Source organism: Buteo buteo, chromosome 7, assembly GCF_964188355.1.
Source record: "Buteo buteo chromosome 7, bButBut1.hap1.1, whole genome shotgun sequence".
In the NCBI taxonomy this organism is placed as follows: domain Eukaryota; kingdom Metazoa; phylum Chordata; class Aves; order Accipitriformes; family Accipitridae; genus Buteo; species Buteo buteo.
In genome coordinates, this window is record NC_134177.1 from 36,068,374 (window position 1) to 36,088,554 (window position 20,181).

Genomic DNA, 20,181 nt, shown 5'->3' on the forward strand with positions numbered 1-20,181 from the left:
GTGGGGTTTTCTGTTTGGTTGGTTTGGGGTGAGTTTTTTTTGTTTCTTTTTGTTTGGTTGTTTTTTTTGTTTTGTTTTGGGTTTTTTTTGTTTTTTTTTAAATAAAGACACCAGGGTATATTTGCCTTTTTTTTAATGGCAGAGCCCTGACTGTGAACAGAACAGACTGTCGTCACCACTGATGCTTTTGAAAGGACAATAACCTTGAGGTTATGCACAGGGCTTTGCGATGAGTGTGGTCCAGCTCCCAAACCTACCTCAGATTTCCATTGCCCCGGAGAGAACACTCTGCCTCCCATCTACAAGACACAGATTTAAACACTTTTTTCCTCAAAAAGTAGTACTGTAAGGCAGTAAGAAAATCACCTATGAATGTAAATCACAGTTTAAAGCACTTGAATAGAAATTATTATTATTCCTTCTGACAAGGAACCTCTAAACAGCCTTCCCTGCTAGGGAGCTTCTGATAGTTGATGGAGTCCCTCTGACCGCACTGGGCTTGATTAGATTTTATCTGAGGACAATAATAACAAATCAACTGCAAGGAGCAGCTGGCTGTGACATGGGGATGGATTAGATATCCAAGCTGTCTTTTTTGATCTCTAGGCTCAGCAACAGCCAGAGGAGTAAAGTTAAAAAAGCTGGGAAAGGTGAAACTTCTTGGCCTGCAGAAGGCCAGCAGATCATTCCATGAACTTCCTAACCCGAAATGGCTGGAGGGATGAGGTTCAGCTTGCTTACAAAGAGAAGAAATACCAATTTCATTTCAGACACAGACTCCAACAGAATAAAAATGGTATTTGAAAAAAAAAATAATTCTCATGAACAGACAAGTCTTCTCAAATTGTCAGTTTCTTTATCAAAATTAGATTTTTCTAATCAGGAACAGTGCACCTGTAGACGCATGAATTTCCTTAAGGTACCCTAGATCATGCTTCTTGTTACACCAAAAAGACAAAACAGCTTCCTCAGTTCATCAGCTGAGGGTTTTACCACTATAATAGACACATTCTAACAGAAATTCAGTTTATAATTTTAATTCCTTCTTCTTCAACTTCCCCACAAAACGTTTCCACCAAAATCCTTAAGAAATTCTTACTGCCTATCAATGCTAGTTCTTGGCCAGAAAGACTGCAACACAGAGCTATAAAGTCCTTCCACAGCACGTAGCATGCTCATACTTCTACTATAGGTATCCTCAGGATCTACCACTTTGCTTTTAAAGCTTGACTTTGCTTTTCTTCATTCATTTTAACACATTTCTCACTTCCCCAATGCTTTTGGTGCTTTGAATCTACACATCTGTAAGTAGGGCCGAAGACAAGTAGGAACTTTCTGAGCTGGGTGAGGGCTGGCAGAGGCCCTGTGGACGGAGAACCTTGGTGCTGGGCAGTGGAATCTGGGGTTCCCACCCAGTGGGATATCAGAACTGCTAACATCACAGCACCTTGCTCTGTTTAAAGCAGGTATAAAAAAACCCACAAGCTCAGGCTATGATCAACAGATTATAACTGTTTAACTCGGACACCCAAGGCAGCACTTCTCCCAGATCTCTGCACTTGAAGACAACAGGGAAAGACTCATCCCTCCAAGGCTAATTCACCCACCACAAGATCTGAATCAGTCTCCAGAGGTGCTTACCTCTGTCTTGACTAAGGTAATTGGGCTCCCATCTACAGCGTTTCAGTAAAGTATCTGAAATTAGAGGTGAAGAATCTAGCTCTCAGTGTTCAAAATACCAACAACCACAGGAACTAGCTATACCAGCCTTTTCCACGTTGCTCAGCCTGGTGGACCCGAGCTGGTATTAGCAGCAGTAGGAGATGCCCAGAAAAAGGATATCTTTGCCAAGGAGTTCAGCTGGCTGCACCAACATTGTAGGCTGGGTGTACTCTACAGCTCAACCTTCAATCCTCATCCACCACTGATGCAGACTGGGGAGAGCAGGGTGGGAGTTGCTGGACAGCACAAGAACACCTTCCTCACTTGCCCATCTGTAGTTTTGTTACAGAACAAAGATACACAAGGAGATGGTGCACATGCCATCTCTCCCAAAATACAGCCAAGACATAGGTAGAGTCAACCTAGACCCATCCGTGCCCCCATGCCCTCAGCTGTCACAAGGTAGCATGCTCTGCCATGACAAGGCAAAATGAAGGTCCTGGTGAAATGAAGCCTCTCTGTTGACTGCAAAGGCACCAGAGAAATGCCAAGACATGATTTTATATGCAGCAGCTTTGACTGACAAGCCTATAATGCCATTAACTGCTTTATTCCGAGACCATAATCATGACTAGACACACACACACCCCAGCATACACTTCTCTCTCCTCACTCAGTATATTCCCTTATTTCTGCATACGAATCTCTCAATCCTTCTACTAGTATAAACCCCACCTCAGTAAGTACAGATAATCCATGTCATTTAACCAAAGGAATCAATTAAGGTGATCAATTCATACGTGTTGGGCAGGGCACTACCATGAGACCATCATCCTCTCTTTCAATGCCACCCAGGATAGCAAACACACCCACAGGGATAGTCACAAAGATGAATATTCCCAGGTGCGATGTGACAGGGAGGATCTCCGTGTCTGTCTCTGTGCTGGTTAAACATTTCATCCTCCAGTTCGGGCTGTCAGAAGGGTTCATCCATGCGGCTGGGATGTCACTTTGGTGTACAGCACTTTGAAGCAAGATTCAAGTAACATTTGGCAAGAACAATAATTCACGTCCAAACAGAAGAGGAAGAAATTTGCTTCCAACTGGCTAAAAAGATGCCTCAGGAGAGGCAGGACTGAAAACAAATGGTTACAGCAGAACCAGCCAATCCATTCATTCATTCACTTTTATTAGCCCCATTTTAGGGCTGCAGAAAGAGCATGTTTCTGCAAGGTTTTGCTATAACTTCAGAAATTATCCTCAGCCCAGCCTGTGTGGTTCATTCACCCAGGCAGGAATCCAGGAAAAGCACCTTTCTCAGCAGGGAGCTCCCTGGGCTTTGTAATAAACCACACCTGGGTGCACAGAGAGACCTTCATGCTTCCCAAACCTAAGGGAGAGTGAGCCCAGCAGCCCACCTTCTAGAGAGGACTCCCACATGCAATAGCATTTCCTCCTCTCTTTGCTCCCCTTCCTCCCACCCGTCTCACCTGATCTCTAAATTGCCTTTTTCAGTCCCTGCTTACACCACCGTCACTGCGGTGGGGCCCTGGCCCACATCAGGAGTCAAGAGCTACAGGCTGCAGGTTTCTGGAGGTAGCACATACAGCTTCTTCCGTTTTCTGTTTGCCCTTCACAGCCTGCATGGAAACGCTGCTTATGTCTCAAAGGACAAGCAATCTCTCATACCGTGTTCAAACGGCGTAACGCTGCAAATGAATGATTAAGTGCCTCTGGTGACGCAGGAGCCGAAAGGGGACATCACCTCTGAAGCCCGTCGTTCGCCACGCACAACTGTCCAGGGCTGGTTTCCAGCACAGCCTTCTGCTGTGGCCTCTTACTAGCACGTCCTTGTAGCCCCTTCATACTTTGAAAATCTCCAGCCCTTTGCCAAACCTGCTTGAAATTGGCCCGGAAGGGCCAGAATTTACACAGAGACACAACAAACAAGAAGAGCAAGAGCATGATCCCATCAGCTTATTTCCTTGAAGAACAGAGCTAAAAAGTAAAGAGTCGGAACTGTTCCCAAGTTACAGACCAAATCCTTCGTCATTCTGGGCAGGCAGCAAAGCAGAAGTGCTGAACCACTGCCAAAAAGTCTCTCCTGATGCCTGCTCCAGCCTATCTATAGCGATAAACAGCACTAATCCCCCACAAAAAAAGCTTGATCTTTGGAGTGAATTCACTCCCTAGTGAATTTTGCAAGCTCATGAGATGGCAATGGGCTGCATCAAGATTAGATATTCAGTGTAGATCAGAGCTCTGAACAGTTGTGAGCTTCATTCATCCTTAAGTCACATTGACCCAACAAGTACCTTCGAAACAAAACCAGGATTTTTCTTCAGAATCTCCTAAAACATCTGAACTTTGGGACAAAAGGAGTATATTGCTCTTATATTACAGGAATAGAAGGAAAAAAAGACACCACTTAAAGGTGCTAAGATCCGAGCCATCCTGCTGAAACGGCCAGACATCAGATCCCCTGGGGACTGACAAAGAGTTGGTTTTCTTCAAGATGATATAAAAATTTAATCTCTACAGCAAAATTATTCCTAGACTGAGTACAGTTATAGTAAATATATTATTCTCTCCTTAAACTGGCAGTATATTTCATAAGGAGATAGGAGTTTTCTAGGATAGAGAAAACCTTCGGTAAAATACAATATAATGTGATACACAGCCTTCATTGATAAAGCACCCAGCCAAACAGGCTCCCCAGGCAGCAGGGATGTTGGAAAAGCATTTTGCTACATGTCAGCCTAGATGAAGGAAAACATTAACTCTACCAATACAAACCTTAGCTGAGGAAACTTCTTTCATTAAGAAGGCTAGGGAAGAGGGAAGAGTATATGAAATTGAAAGGCGTTTTGGAGAAACAGGGGTCCTGAGTCTTAACACTGGGGGTGGAGAGGGAAAAGAACAGGAGGAAAAAAATATAGGAAAGATTTCTGGAAAAGCAAATTTTTCAGTTGCAACCTTCCTTATTTGTTTATGTCATCACGCTGCATGAGTTACAGAGTACGTATAGCTCAGATTGAAAGGCACATTCCTATAGGAAAGAGGAGCATGAAGCCCTCCTTCTCAAGAAGAAATAAATAATACTGAAATGATACTGGAAAATAAGGGAAGCATAAAGAGAAAATTAAAGTAGATGCCTCTGAAAAGTACAGCTGTTATTACGCTGATTGAGCGCCATGGATCTTCCAGCCCAAATAGCTCTCCTATGGGCGTGTGCTTCTGGCCTCACTTTGGCCAGAGATTTGAAGGCTGACAAATTTCTGACTCGGGGCAAAAAAAGCAAAAACAATGAGGTAAATGGCCTAATATGTGCTGTGTGTTACACTGCAGATATTGCCTCTGCGTGACCTCTCAGTGAAGATGGAAAGAGAGGATACAACAGATAAGCTTTTGAGTATTTTATGAGAAACTAGAATAGATACCAAAGGGCGAAATGTCATAGGTAATGCTAGAAATTATGGAAAACTGCTGAAGTTTTTAGTGTTGTCCTGCTGATCGGTGCAAATACAGACTATTAAAGGGAGGATTCATTAACAGTAAGGGTAATTGGCAGACTAACAGGCACCAATTTTCTTTTGCAGCTTTGGTGGAACCTGAGACCTGGGATTTTCTCTTTTCTGTCTGCAGCAGTTTTTACACAATTTTTACCCAATCTTTGCTCAGACCTTTCGTTTATTAGACTATATAACGGAAGTTCCTCTGACTGTAGGTTACACCTACGTAACATGCAATGATGCACTGTTAAAGGGCTATGGAAATTGCCTAGGAAGTACCAAATACAACCAGACTCTGAGAGCTTCCTTTGCTCTCACTGCTCCCCAAAGCATCTTTATACTCTTGCAAAGGAAACCAAAAGTAGTAGTAAAGGGATTAGAAGATAAGAGATCGCTTTCTTGAGGGGGTGGGGGGGGAACAAAGCCCAATACAAATTTTTAAAATTAGCTTAAATATTAGAGTCCAGTGAAGAAATCAGTATTCCCCTAAACCCTATGTAATTTTTTTTCAGTGTATGTGCTAGGTATGTTTTTCCCAGGGCTGACCAGTTATCAAAAGCCAGCATATCCCCAAAATCAGATGCTGCAGCAGGCTTCCAACAAATCCCCCTTGCTAAAGGATCAATGCTATCACCTTCCATTTGGACAGTACTTTTCCAGTAAGCTGTCTATCTTTCAACATATCTTAACATCTCCTTCAGCTGCAAGGATCCGAAGGAGCTGTTTGGTGTCCTTTCCCATGCAAATGATTTGTTGGTTTACCACAGAGATAAACATGAACATGATGACCAGCAAAAGGTGGTTTCAAGAAAATTTCAAACCTCTGGCTTCACGCTGAATGACAAATGTGAACTCAAAAAAAGCAGCAGATGAATGCTGCTGGGCCCATGCCTGGCAAGGAGGGATTTTAGCCAGACACAGACAAACTGAAAATCTAGCTTATTTTTCCTGTAATCCAACATATTTCATCTCTAAAAAAGATCCTGTGTATGTAAAATTATTTGAATAATTCTCACTAAGATGAATTTGTCCAACAGACCATTAAGATTTCACTTAAATAATTGTGACAGGTGGGTTTGCAAGAATTGTACACATTTTCCTGCAGCCCAGCCAGGCAGGGACCAAAACAGGCTGCCCAGGATGGGCACAGCTCCTCATTATTAAACATATTTAAGGATAGATTAGATGAACATCTCCATCAAGAATGATTTAAGTACAGCTGCGCTTCTATCATTATGGGACCAGTCAGACAACGTCAAGGTTTCTTCCCACCTTGTGCTCTATGAAAAGGATGGGAGAAAAGAACACAGTCAAACTGCATAGAGTTTGAAGTTCCACTTGAAATGTTTTAACATAAATGTACATTTATACACATGTATATGTATATATGTACACACGTTCACATATTCAGAATTGAAGTTTTGTTATCTATATGGAAATGGAAATATGGAGAAATTACCTTCAGAGCCAAAGGGGGGATCAGCACCCGTTGCAAGGATAATATAGTCATCAGGAGAATTTCAAAGCCAGTCTCACCTTGTTTAGGTCATTACACTACCAAGTTCTGGTTCCAAATGATAATTTCCCAATCAAGATACGCTTCAGGCACAAAACAACGGAAATCCTTCAACTGGCTGAGGCTGTTTAGTTCAGAGGAATGATTTAGTTGATTCTAAAACCTGAGACTAGTAGAAGAGCTTGGACATAGATCTATGCTCCTTGGAAGTCTGAAGAGATTAGCATCTACCATTCTGCTTCACATTTTTAAAATAACTTATTGAAAAAGGCAGGACTTAGCAACAGAACTGGTTTAGAGTCAGAAAACCCTAGGCTAGGAAAAGCTCTTTGCAGCTCAGCAGGGAGAACAGGCAGTGCTTCGATGGGAGTCTTACACATAGATATCTTGTTCAGATACAAAAGACAAGACTGAAGGTGATTTATATCCCAGCGAAAACCCTAGACACGTGCAAAGCATTCCTGGCAATTTAATTAGAGCGATGCTCTTCCCAAGCGTGTACTGACATAACCACCCCAGGAGATGCTCTGCTGCTGGGAGCTCCCCCTTTCAAATGAGAAATTCAAATCGAGAGGCCAATCACTTCTGGTTGTTAAAGGTTTGTCGCAAAATGACCAATTACACTCTGCTGCCCTCAGTGTGGCCTACAGTTTCGAATGGATATGGCTTTCCCGTGCTCTTCCCACCTTCATGTCGTGCCCCGCTGTGCATGGTGTTCAGCTGCTGGTGTTCACACCCCAAAGCATCCCGGTATCAGCTGTGGGAAAAGGGACTCTTGTGACTGGTATGCAGTTCATAGTGCTTTTGGGGATGAAATATGCTGTAATAAGGCACATCATTACATCAGCAGGTGCAAGTTACATGCATTGTAAGAAGAATATATATTTTGCAGGCAAGACATTGATATATTTGAGGCAGTTGCCAAGTAATGGAGTGACATATGCAGCACCAGCAGCTGACTCGCAATTCCAGATAACAGACTTGGATCTGTGAGGGGGGATGGATGAAGTGCATTTGCAGGAAAAGTAAAGAAAAGAATGTGTTGTAGCAATCTGACTTGCACACTATGACACAAATACAAATTTGTATCTCTGACTAACATATGGGACCATCATATTCTGGAAATATCTGTGTTATTTACTGGAGAGAAGGGAGAAAAAAAAGGCAAAAAGTAGTAGATCACAATGTATAACAAAAAGGAAAATCAGGGTCAAAAACATCACTAAGATCATTTATCGAGACAGCTGACTCCAGGCACAGTGCATCCATGTTCAAGATGTTGAATAACTCCAGAGAGCTCACTTTATTAAGCCCTGCCTAAGGCCTGCTTTCAAGGAGTCAATCTTACTGGGACGCAGGCACAATCATTTCCCCACCAACACACAGCAACGTGTTTCCATGAAGTGTTTGGAACAGTCTAAAGCAATCTTCTCACTGTTATTTTATATTGGCATAAATCATCACAAAGAACCATCGTGTTCAAGTAGCAATAAGCAAGCAAATACTCTCAGAGAGGGGAGGGGAAAATCTACAGAAGAGCATCTAACATGACCAGATAGATACAAGGAATGAGACTTAGAGAGAAAACAGATGCTAAGCATCAGAGCAAGTCTCCCCCAGCACAGCCTCCTGTGACATGCAGCTTGATTCAGAAGCAATACAACTAGATTTGTACAGCTTAAACCCACCTTCCTGGTAAGACACTCTAGCATCAGCAGTCTGGGTTCAAATTTATTTCAAGGACTCTTTATCGGCACTACTGGTCACTCAAGTGGCTGCAGACAAAATGCTCCACAGGCTTCTCCCTCCAGGCCTCTTTTGCCTTTTTCCCCCCTCTTAAAACCAGACTAGTACCACGTGAGCAGGGCTGGTGCTCCATTACCAGCCATAAATCTGGGAGCTACCTGCTCAGGCTGGGCACACAACTGCTACCACGGATGCTCTGTGACAGGTGAAAGCTCTGTACAGGAGCAAGATATCACACTTTCTCTTCACACTGACAGCAGCAAGGTCAAAGAGCAACACTAAAAGCTTTGTCCAGCAATACATCTGCTATGAGTTAACAAACAGCTATCTGAAAACTCACAAAGTATCATAAGAAGAGTCTGTATTAGTAGCCTACCAATGCAATATAGCATAAACCATGGCAGGACTTCACATTAAAAATCTGATACTGTTTCAGTAACTTCAAAGATCAATTTAGGGTGTGTCACCATTCAAAAGAAAGACAGGGTCCCTGGTCCATGCACCTAATGGTGTATTGATTCAGCAAACACCTAAGTGCTAGCTTTGCACTTGATGGACTTTGCTGAAGCACCCAAGCTACTCCCATGCACACTGACTGGCTCGGTGCCTATCAGATAGCTTGGGACACAGGAGCTTGAATGAGAAAGGCCAAGGGTAAAAGCAATCTTGCATATTTATGCTGGTCAGCCATGAGCCCGTTTGGGTGATGAATTAAGCAATTGTCTGCAGCTTTATTTTTAGAAGGTAGACTGCAGTTCAAGCAAGTACAAACTATCTTGCTTTCCTACTTGAGCTGCCTGGAAATCAGTCTGGCAGGACACATGCCTATGTGCAAGACCTGCTCAGAGAAGATGGCAGGAGCAGCACAGATGGCAAGAGCAGCTCTTTTGCCCAGAGAAGTTATAGATGCCCTGTCACTGGAAATGTTCAAGGTCAGGCTGGATGGGGCTTTGAGCAACAGTTGGAACTAGATGATCTTTAAAGGTCCCTTCCAACCCAAACCATTCCATGATTCTGTGATTCTGCACTGACATCTCCTCATTTATTTTGAGACCCAACCCAAGCATCAGAAAGCACAAAGGAAAATTAGGATACATTGCTCATTATAACACTTCTTTAGTATAGGCAGTTTAAGAAGTTCCCAAACTCTTCTGCCCTCAGCAGCAAAACATCACACCCTCACTTGCGCTGATGCAGTGATTTGTAGGGCCATTCTGCAAACTATTCATCCCCAAGCAGTCACTCCTACCAGCCACTGCCAGAAACCCTGGGTCAGATGAACCTTTTGTTTGATGCTGCAGTGCCGCTTTTATGCTCCAGTGTAAAATTTAACTTCTTTGGGTAATGCAGTCCACTCCCACCCCATCACAGACCTTTCGCATCCAGGCAGAGCTGCTGCTTGGGCACGCTACAGAGGTGCCGAGCTCCAAGGCCAGCACAGGACCACACAGCCAAAGGTGGGGAAACAAGAATTTCTTAAATCCATCTTGCACCCCGAGAAACTGCAACTAGAGTTACACCCACAGTGGGATGGGACTAGCCCCGGGAACTGCAGTGGAGCCACAGGAACAAGTGTGGAAACAAGAAGAGAACAGAACCCACAAAAACACAAGCCAACATTTTTTTAAACCCCATTGAAAGGTTGAAAATAATATTCTGCACTTCTATTTTCATAAGGAATCTGTTATTTCCAGATCGTGTTTCTATAACAAGCTGTTAGTGTTTGTGGTTTCTTTTAATGCGTGTTCTTGTTTTCCTTTTTGTAAAACATTTCCTCTCTCTATAGATTAGCCTGTTGGAAAAGGGAAAAAAAAGTTGCCATTTGGTAAGAAAGGAAATTAAGAAATACCACACTATAGTGCAGACATCATGAACACAAAGCTGACTACTCCATTTTGGGTTTTATGGTTACATGATAGGTTACACATCCAGCACACAAACTGTGTCGGACCCATGCACAGGGCATCTCCTCCACAGAGCCACTGGGAGCCAAGGAGCAAGGAAGGGCAGAAAACTGGAGATGGTCACCAAACTGTTGTACCAGATCAGTCTATAAAACCTTACAGAGGTTGACACAGCCAACCAAGGAGCTCCCTCCTCCTTCCCTAGTTTACACTCCTCAACACTGGGGAAAGGAAGCAAGCACGGGTGGTATTTTTAAGCCATGGGCCCAAGCAGAGTACCACATCACTGAGACAACATGCCAAAAATTTGGGAATCGGTGGACAAAAAAAAGGTATGTGGGACTGTACCCTGAGAAATACCACTTTTCAGAGGGGCCCTCAGCGTGCTTCCAAGTTTCTCTACAGGGGCCCTTTGATCCATATTATCCCTCCCTGGGCTGCCCCTACATCTGCTCATTAAGCTATTCTTTAAAGACCAACATATTAGAGTAGGGATGACATTGCCCACAAGGGACATTCCCAAAAGAAGAACAAACATCTTGAAGCTAACATGTAATTATTATGTTAACACAGCTGCAGAAAGAGAAACTGAGAGTTAAAATGTGCCTCTTCAGCAAGTGTGTACATGCTTCTTCCTGCTAATTGCATTTTACTGAGCTGTGAACTTACTACTTACTTTTTAAGGTCAAGAAAGTATTTCACAGGGTTTTGCTTAGTGCATTTAATTTCTTTTATAATACTTGTTCTGCCTGTGCTCACATGCTATTCCCACCCAGCAACCAAGCCGATTTGTTGTTGGTTGACTGGTGTGCATTCAGTGCTCTCAGACGTAACAGGACGCCCAAGAGAGCACTTCTGCTCTTCAAATTTCTTCCCATCTGTTTGTGCTTTGGAAATAGGTCATAGGGGTGACACACCATGACTTACATCTAAGGACAGAAATAAAGACACTAATTTGGTCATCAGAGAGAAATTTCTCCACTGCAATGCCTTTATTCTTGTACACATCTGCATTCTCCAAAAACACCTCCTATTAATGGATCCAAGGTGTTTTATGCAATATATGTATTATTGTAATGAACATATGAGCACAATAGATACCTCTCAGATAAAAACCTGGAATTGCTCTAGTATGTTTTAGTCTCTATATGGTGAAGGCTGAACTTAGTTTAAGTACTTTGCCACCAAACCCAAGTTACTGAACTCAGTGAAACTATTCAACTGCTTAAGCAAAGCACAAGCTTAAATGCTTTGTCAGACAGGGGTCTCAAGGAAGGAGAACTGGAGATCGGTCTCTACTGTCAATGCAAATTTATGAATGGTTATGCTGTGCAGCATCGGGAACAATTCCTAAGAGGCCACAGATCTGTAACTATTTAACTTTGTGTTTCTATAGTGAGCTTCTGATGATGGGCACTAAGTGCTTTAAAAGCATAATTAATGCTCAAAGCACTCCTGAGAGGGAGCTAGATATATGACCCAGATTTTAAGCTACCTGAAGTAGGACTGTCGTCGTTCTTTTCGTAAAAAACTTGGTACAACAGGGTACACAGTACAACAGGGTCTCAGTCCCATTGTGTTTGGTGCTCCAAGAGAACACAAGAGAAAACATACCTCACTCCTCTTCTAGATGATCAAACACAGAAAATAATTTGTCCAAGGTGACTTAGCCAGAAAAGATCAGCGTTTAGAGACAGAATCTGAGTTCTTGCAAAATTAAAGAGCTTACCACCTCCAGAACAACCTGCCATAGCAGGGTAGTTTCTTTCAGAGGCCCTCTCTCTTGAGTGACCAACACCAAATGACAGGTAACACCTGAGCACTGATCCCACAGCAGCTGTACTTTGACCACCTCGCTCAGAGAGCCAACCCCTGGGTTGCATGGCTGAATTTGAAAGACCAGATCAATCCAGTGCGCCAGCCTTAACCACTACAATGTTTGACAGGATTCCATTTTTTGCAAAAGCAGAGTGTTTATAGCCTTTTTTTGAGAGCAATGCGTTCAATTAAAATGATGTCAAGAAGCCCCAGAGCGAACAAGCGCTGAGGTGTGTGGTGTGTCCATGGGCCAGCCTCCATAAGCCTCCTGCTCTGCAGAAGAGATTCCCACACACCCCAGGGATGTGTCCAGTGTCACCAATGTCAGGACAGTGCACACTTGCCACTTTGCTTTCTGGTCCCCAAGTAAAAAATAAGAGGTCTCACAAAACATGGCCTTTGCCAAACCTTCTCTCTGGGAGGAACTGCTCTACATTTGCCATATGGTGCTGTGACTTTCCAGGCAGACACAATCCTCATCTCCATTTTTCTCTCCCACCCTCCCAGCCCTCTAGCACACACACTTTCTTATTCTGTCTTTCCATCCTACCTTCACCTTATTTCCATCCCTCAAAGTTCCTGCTGATCAGGGCAGTCTCCCTTCTACACCACATCCCTTGAAGGCTTCAGCCCTTGTCCCCCACCAACCACCACCTCCTGTCCCCAGGACCACACACCCCATGCCAAGTCACAGCTGGAATCTGCCCTGGAGGAGCCAAGATCGGGCCAGAGACTCCCACCCAGATCCCCATGAATATAAATTAATTCACCCCTAAAAACTGTGCTAATGAGTAATCCTGTAGCTCCCCAGCATGTAGGAATCAACTGTTCTTTTTGTGTTGATACTTACAGTTTAAAAAAAAAAAAAATTAAATGCCTTCCCATTTCTTGTTCTAGACGTGCAGGGAGAAAAACAAGTTGTTAAGGCTATATTTTAATTAATCCCCAAATTCATCACCTTAAGCAATTTGGGAAGTATCTTGCAACCACTCAAACACGGTGTTACATCTTTTGCTCTTCACCTACCTAGGGAACATTGCAATTAACACCCACCTCACAAAGCCTGCCCTCTTCACCCTTAAGCAGATTAAAGGACTTAAGGAGGGGAAAAAGGTTGTTGTAAGATACCCAGGGTCACCAACCCCATTTAGCAGCTCCTTGCCTTTCCAGGTCAGGTTTACCAGGGAATCAGATTCCCAGTGGAAAATGCAGCTGCAGTGGACATCGAGCTGCCAAATCCTGAGCTCCATCCCTTCACTGTTCAAGCAGGTCCTGGAGATGCTGTGGAAGAGATGCCCTAAAAAGATGCTCTTTCTCAGAAAAGGAGGGTATTGTTTACAATCCCCAATATTATTACAAATCCAGTGCTTACAGCAGAGAATGAAAACCAGACCTTACTGTGAGCTTGGTGTAGACAAAGGGAACTGAGGACACCTTCCTCTAGCAGGACAGGGTCACACTCTTCCCTGACTCACACGGGGGCTGAAGGGGATCTCTGCTTTTCCCCAACTCTTTCCCAAAGATATCCTTTCAGGATCTGCCACTTTTTTTCTTCCTGCTTGCCATGACAAAGCCTCCCACACACCCCGAGTTTGCAGAGACCGCATTGTCCTTAGGGAAATTATTTATTTATGAGCAAAACACAGCTCCCATTTCAGATGCAGGTCAAGAGAAAAAACAAAAGCATTACATTAATTTCTCCATGTTTACTTATTAAGGATATAACACCTTTTGACAACACCTGAGATCAATTTGGATCTACAATTCAAAGAGAATAAGAAATGTTGAGCAGGAAGCAAGGAAAGGCAGGGAGAGCAGTGAGCCGTTATCCCAACTCATCTTTTGGACTTAAATTTTTAGTTTACAGTACACACTCTCAACGTGGAATGTGGAAGACTGAAGTATTGTAAGCACTTGCTCTCCAGTGCTGCTTTTCTAGTGTAAAGTTTTCCATCATGCCAGAAGTTCACATCTCTGCTTCCATTTTGACCACCAGGCACTGCTACAATAACCATGTGCTCAAAGTCCTCCTTGCATCTCCATGGTCAAGTGGCTTTCCAGACCACAGCCCCAGATCGCCATCCACAAACCCTACCCTGTGCGCCACCCATCCCTTCCTTTACCTTTTCCTACGCTTTCTGGACCATGATCCACCCCACATGTTCAAGGTCCTCAGGAACACCCTCCAGGGACACCGACACGCTGAAGTGCCTTCTTTCAATCAGAGAGGGGAGTATTGGTGTTTGTTGCTATTAAAGCATCTAACGGCTGACAGCATTCATCCCTCTTTTCCTCAAACTGATCCTTCCCACTTGAATCTGCCACGTGAGTTTACCAGCAGGTAACCCTGAGTACCAAAAACCTTTTATTCTATGTAACCATGCTAAGCATAATGTCGGGCTGCTCTGGATTTATTCCTCTGGATATACTCTTAATCAGTTTTCAAATTATTGATGGAAATGTATTACCATCAGAAATCCAGACTCCAAACTACCAAGTTGAACGTGTTCAGAGGCTGGTGCTGATTTGGCGTCAATCCACAATCCAGGTATGCACTTGGGCTTGAAACAAAGACTGCAGAACTTTTAAATCTGAAATTTGGAGTTTAACTTCATAAGTCTGCAAGAGCTTTCCCTGGAGGAAACGCAGAAGGAACCTGTGACCCTGACACACTGCTGGCACCTTGCTGTGCTCCACGTGAACTTAAAAGCAAGTCATTAGATTAATTTGCATGAGTAAAAGTAAGTTATATGCCTCACAAGCCGAAGTCCTGATCCCTGGGTGGAAGGGCACGTGGCTTGCAACCTGCACGACAGCACCTGAAGGCACTGCAATATTGGCAATTACTCTCCATATCTTCTTCTACAGATTAAAATGAGTATCTGAACTACTGAACCTAAGTTGCTAATGGCTTCGTAGCAGTCTGACTTCACTGGAGTCCTTCACCTTATTTCAGTAAGCCTTAAGACAGATTCCTTTTTATCTAAAACTGACCAATTTGCTGAGGGTCACTACTATTTGGAGCTGAATACTTGCTGAATCTCATTTCAGATGCAGGAAAAGTTTTCTCCGTGACACATCACCCCCATTATCTACTGGTATCTGCCATCACTTCTTGAAGGTACAAACCTAATTTTGGTACGAGGCAGGTAAGTAGCAGTTTCAACCAGGCTTTTTCTTATGTGCCTGCAGATCCTTAATGATCTACACTGGGGGAAGGAGAGGGGGCAATAAGACACACAAAAATACAGCACAAAAATAATCAAGATATTTGTGCTGCTCAATGTTTCAGTTCCAAACTGGGTAGAGCTATGGCGCTGGCAAGAAATGTAGTTTGAGGTACTAGAAAATACCTTGCTAAAAAAACAACAACAAAAAACCTTTTTAAAAGGTCAGATTCCTGAGAGGATACATTTAGAAGGACAGTATCATGTCCTTTAGGCCAAAGAATTTGTCATACTTTCAATACATGCACTCTTGGAAAAGTGTGGTGCTCATTTCAACTACACCAGCCTCAAAAATCAATTGTTCCCAGACCAAGTCCTTTGAAAGAGAGAAACGGCACGTGTGCTATATCCCAACCCCCCTCTCCCCCAAAAAACCCTCACCCTCCTATCTGCCAACACACGCAGGTTCCCTGCAAACCTGAAGAGAGTCCACTGCGCGCTGTTCAATACCAGCCCACTCCTTGGCTCGGGAGGTAAGTGGACACTAGAAGGTACTTTGAGTAAGGGCTAAATGGACATTTTTGGCTACACTTTGATGTCCCAGCACGGCTATTCTTCTGCTCCTACATAACCAAGATCAGACGTAAAAACCTCAGGATGAGAATATCTGACAGAAAAAAGGACAATATATGTTTACTAATTTTTCAAAAGGTCTCAGGGCAAATTGTCCAATTTTTGCACAGATTAGTTAGAGTAATTAGTCAAGTCATTAACTGTAAGGTCTGTGAAGCAGTATGTCATTTTACTGTTTATTTGTACCGATCCTAACTCAATGAGATTTAGATACATGACTGGCTTTCCTAAACACTACCTAGGTACAAATAACTAATGACAACAACAATAAACACAATATATTTACAGTGACTGCAAGACTCTGGGGAGATGATGTTAATCAGTACAACTTTATCACCCTCAGTATGTACCTCAGCAGGGATCTGAGCCTGGACTGAGGGCTCTGTGTGCTAGTGCCAAACAAATAAAGATGGTAACCACAAACTACATTGTACTGGAGACTGGTAAACTGTATGGGATTTGATTATTGTATTGGTTAGACTTCAGGGACTAAACAGAATTTTATCAACTCTGCTTTTATCTTTTGCAATGTCAAAACACATCTCCAGCCGACACTGGTTGCCACTCCACTGACTTATTTTTAAACCCTTGCCCATGTTTTACAAAATGAACATCCCTTCCCTCTCAAAGCTGGAGAGAAGAGCTGCATCCCATTTAGGAAAGAGCCCATCTGCTGACTAGTACTGGACTACACAATATAGGAAAGAAAGGAAAGGCAAGTGCATCACTAATTACCAGCAGGAAATTTTTACTAGCATCTGAGGAGCAACACATACCTATTTCTTGGTACCGCTCTCAGAGAAGCTCATGTAACTTGCTAGGGTAAGCTGACAGGACTTTGTGTTTGTAAATTACAACTCTGTCTTATTCTTCAACCTCAATGCCTATAAAATCCAACATTTCCAAGCATCCCCTACCTTTTACCTTACAGGGAGATCATACAGCAATGAAATCGCAAATAGTTTTCAAACACAGCGCTGTGTGTGGGCTGTGTCAGTCAGCGGGGCATGGCAGCCCCTCAGGACCGTTGGTGTCCATACCAAAGTGCAGACCGCACAGGAATGTCTATCCACAAAGAAGCAAGATAAATGCTTCCCATATGAACTTTGAAATAAATACAGGGCAATTGCAGACCTCATTCCGTAATTCCCCATATGTTACATGGCTGTAATTGTCTGCAGAAAGTAACTGGCTCTTTATCTTAAGAAAAACCTAAAACCCTGCTGTGCATATTTCTGGCATTTATTAAAACCACCTTTGTGAATTCTGCATTAGTCTATGCATTAGTCAAATGAAATAATAAACAGCTGCAAATCATTACACATACACGAGGTCTAATCGTATGATATCCTAGACCTAGTAATCAAGTTCTATTTCCTACAATCAGTAAGAGAAGAAATTCTGAGATTCTGGTAAAAGTTTTTAGGTAATCCCAATTAATGACCAGGAAAAAATTCAGTAACTTTTCTTCTCAGGTTTGATCCCATACTCAGACTAATGTAGTCACTGCTCCCCTGTCTAAAGTAAGCACATCATGTTTTCATTCACATGTTTCACTATTATGTTAAATTTAACAAGATCCATACATTGGCATCAGCTACCAAATACCTCATGGCTCAAACTACCAACAATAGTTCCATAAAGCTAATTACACCTTACTTTCAGCACACCATTCTTTTAAGCAATCTGCTTTGTAAAGCCACACTGAAGTAACAACATGCAGTTACAACATCCTATTGACAAAGAAGGAAGGGAAATAAATCCCTAATGACACTGCATCCAGGTTTAGGTAGAAAATCTGTTATTTGAGTGCAGCCAGCTGAGCTGGTGTCAGGTTCCTGGAAGAGCCCAAAGCTCTTTAGCAATCACAGAGGATCAGGACCACAGATTAAAACTCTCTCAAAGTTCAATCACCAGCAACAGAATCAGACAGACACCAGCGTGCTGCCAACTCAAGGGCTCTCTGACACCACGGGCACCCCCACTGCACCCTCTTGATGTCTCCCAACCAGGCAGTGCCTAGGCTTAGTCCTACTGAGCTGATAAACTAGTCACGTCAACTAACCAAAACACTAATATAAGGAGAAAAGAAAAGGAAAGAACAGCAGCAGGATAGTAAATGAAGATAGATGGGTTTGTATTAGCATGCAGCTATTGAACTGCAGTGTTACCTAACACATTAGAGCTGTCTGCAGCTGTCTGAGAAGGAAGACAGTCTAATCTCCCCTTTCTTTCCATCAGGGCTGTGCCGAGCTCACAAACGTACCTCTCCGAGTCCCACCCAACAGCCTACGATCCTTAGGTTTCATTTAACTTCCCAAAGTGCTGTGCAGCCTCAAAAGTCTTACACCATAGTGGATTGCGGTTATTTCTAATCCCCAAACATTTGAGCTAAAGGGAGAGTGAGAATCCTCCCCTGCACCAGCAACCAGGTTAGAGGCAAGTAATCCACTACCTTTTTCTAGTAATTTCTGCATGTTGTATTATTGCTACAGAAATACAGAGAAGCTGGTTACATCACTTTCAGATCAGAGATTCACTAAGTCTGCTTATGCCTAAAAAATTGTCCACAGGCACACACATATATAAATTAACTAAAGACAGGCCAGGATGAGTCTGGAGAATTTCAACCTCAAAAGCCAAAGCTTTAGGAAGCTGTGAATGTCTGACCACGGCCACTCAGGGAAACATTCAGGTTATCCAAGGGCTGCCGCTCTCCAGTGTGTTAGCCCAGCAGATCAGTAAAACATATACCCAGCTTATTCCCATCTAACATGACATCAGTCATACCCCAAAAAGTCAAACCTAAGATAGGCATTTTCAGTTCCCTAACTGCTGCAGAAAGAGCGCTTACAGAAACCAGGAGTACACAGAGAAACATGAAAGTCTCAGAAGCAACAGTCAAGTATTGAAGGCAGCCAGATGGAGGAGCGAGCAACAGATAAAAAGGCAAGTGAAGCAACCACAGATTTCTTGCATCTTTCTGCGCATCTGACTTGGGCTATAAAACATTTTCAAGTGGTAAGACACTGCAAAATAAAGGATGTTCTTTAATTTTGAGGCGGCAACCATTCAACTGCAGGAAGACGAGTTGCCTATAGCCTGGTGTTGCAGAAGCAATAACACCACTGCTTTGCTGCTTCCATCCCTTGCAGCACCAGGCTGATGACAGAGTGGAGAAATGACAGCGCTGGGACTCAGGCATTTGGTTCAGAACAAACAATGATAGTAATTAAAAGCAGGCAAAGGCAAGAATAGTGCTATTAATTCCTTTTTGCATTTAATTTTGGATTCTGCATCTTTTGCTGGAAGAGGAGCAGGCAAGCAATGCAGGACTCAGGCTCAACAGCCAGGGTGGAGGCTATTGAGAGCTCTCCCAGGAGAGGCCCAACATGGGCCTTCCAGAGCTCACTGGCATTTTTCCTAGTTTAACATTATCTCAACAATACATTTAGTTGCAGACCTCTTGATTGTGTCTTTCGAGGCACAAACATTTCAGATCTTACCAAGCAAGTATAAATACAACATAAGTAATGGCAAAGGAAGAACAGCCTTTGCTTTAAAATACATATAACTAAATGATACGTCAATGGAATCAGAAGGAAAATTAGTGATTTCATAGGGTGAATTTTCCCCTGGAAAAACTACTGTTTTTCTAATATGTCAATAGGTCTGTGCACCCCTTAAAAAATCAAACCATACAACAGATCTAGCTCGTGCAATGCTAGCATGCTAGCACAAATACTAAATAAAATGCCAATAATATCAGAGTACTGCCTTTCAAAAGCAGTAAGACGTGATTAAGATAAGAAAGGTGAAGAATATGCAGAGATTAAAGGAAAGGCACTACAGAAGTGAGAAGGCATGTTTGCTGGAGTGGATCCAAGCAGCATTACTACATTCCCAGTTATCTCCCATGTCATCGCCACATGAGATTGCTAAAGCACATCACAACCTCTTACACACCCTGGTTTCATTCACAGCACGCGCTGCACGTTTCTAAACTGGTGTACATCAGCAAATTTGTCATCTTGGGAGCTCTTAACTCACTTCCATTCCATCTTATGTCGGTGCATGATGCTCACATGTGCTACAGCAAACTGCAGAAGCTGAAGTCCTCAAAGCAACAGATTTTCCTTCCCACTGAGGCAGCACAAATGTGTTTGTCACCTTGAATGAAGCTCACTGCAAACAGCAAAAAGCCCAGCCACACTGAATCATAC

The 20,181-nt window shown here is 43.0% G+C and overlaps 1 protein-coding gene across 1 annotated transcript in view; it reads right to left on the reverse strand.

Moving 5' to 3' along the window:
• The window catches only part of GALNT17 (polypeptide N-acetylgalactosaminyltransferase 17), a 218,396-nt gene that overhangs the window by 163,542 nt on the left and 34,673 nt on the right, over positions 1–20,181 (reverse strand). The window lies entirely within an intron of this gene.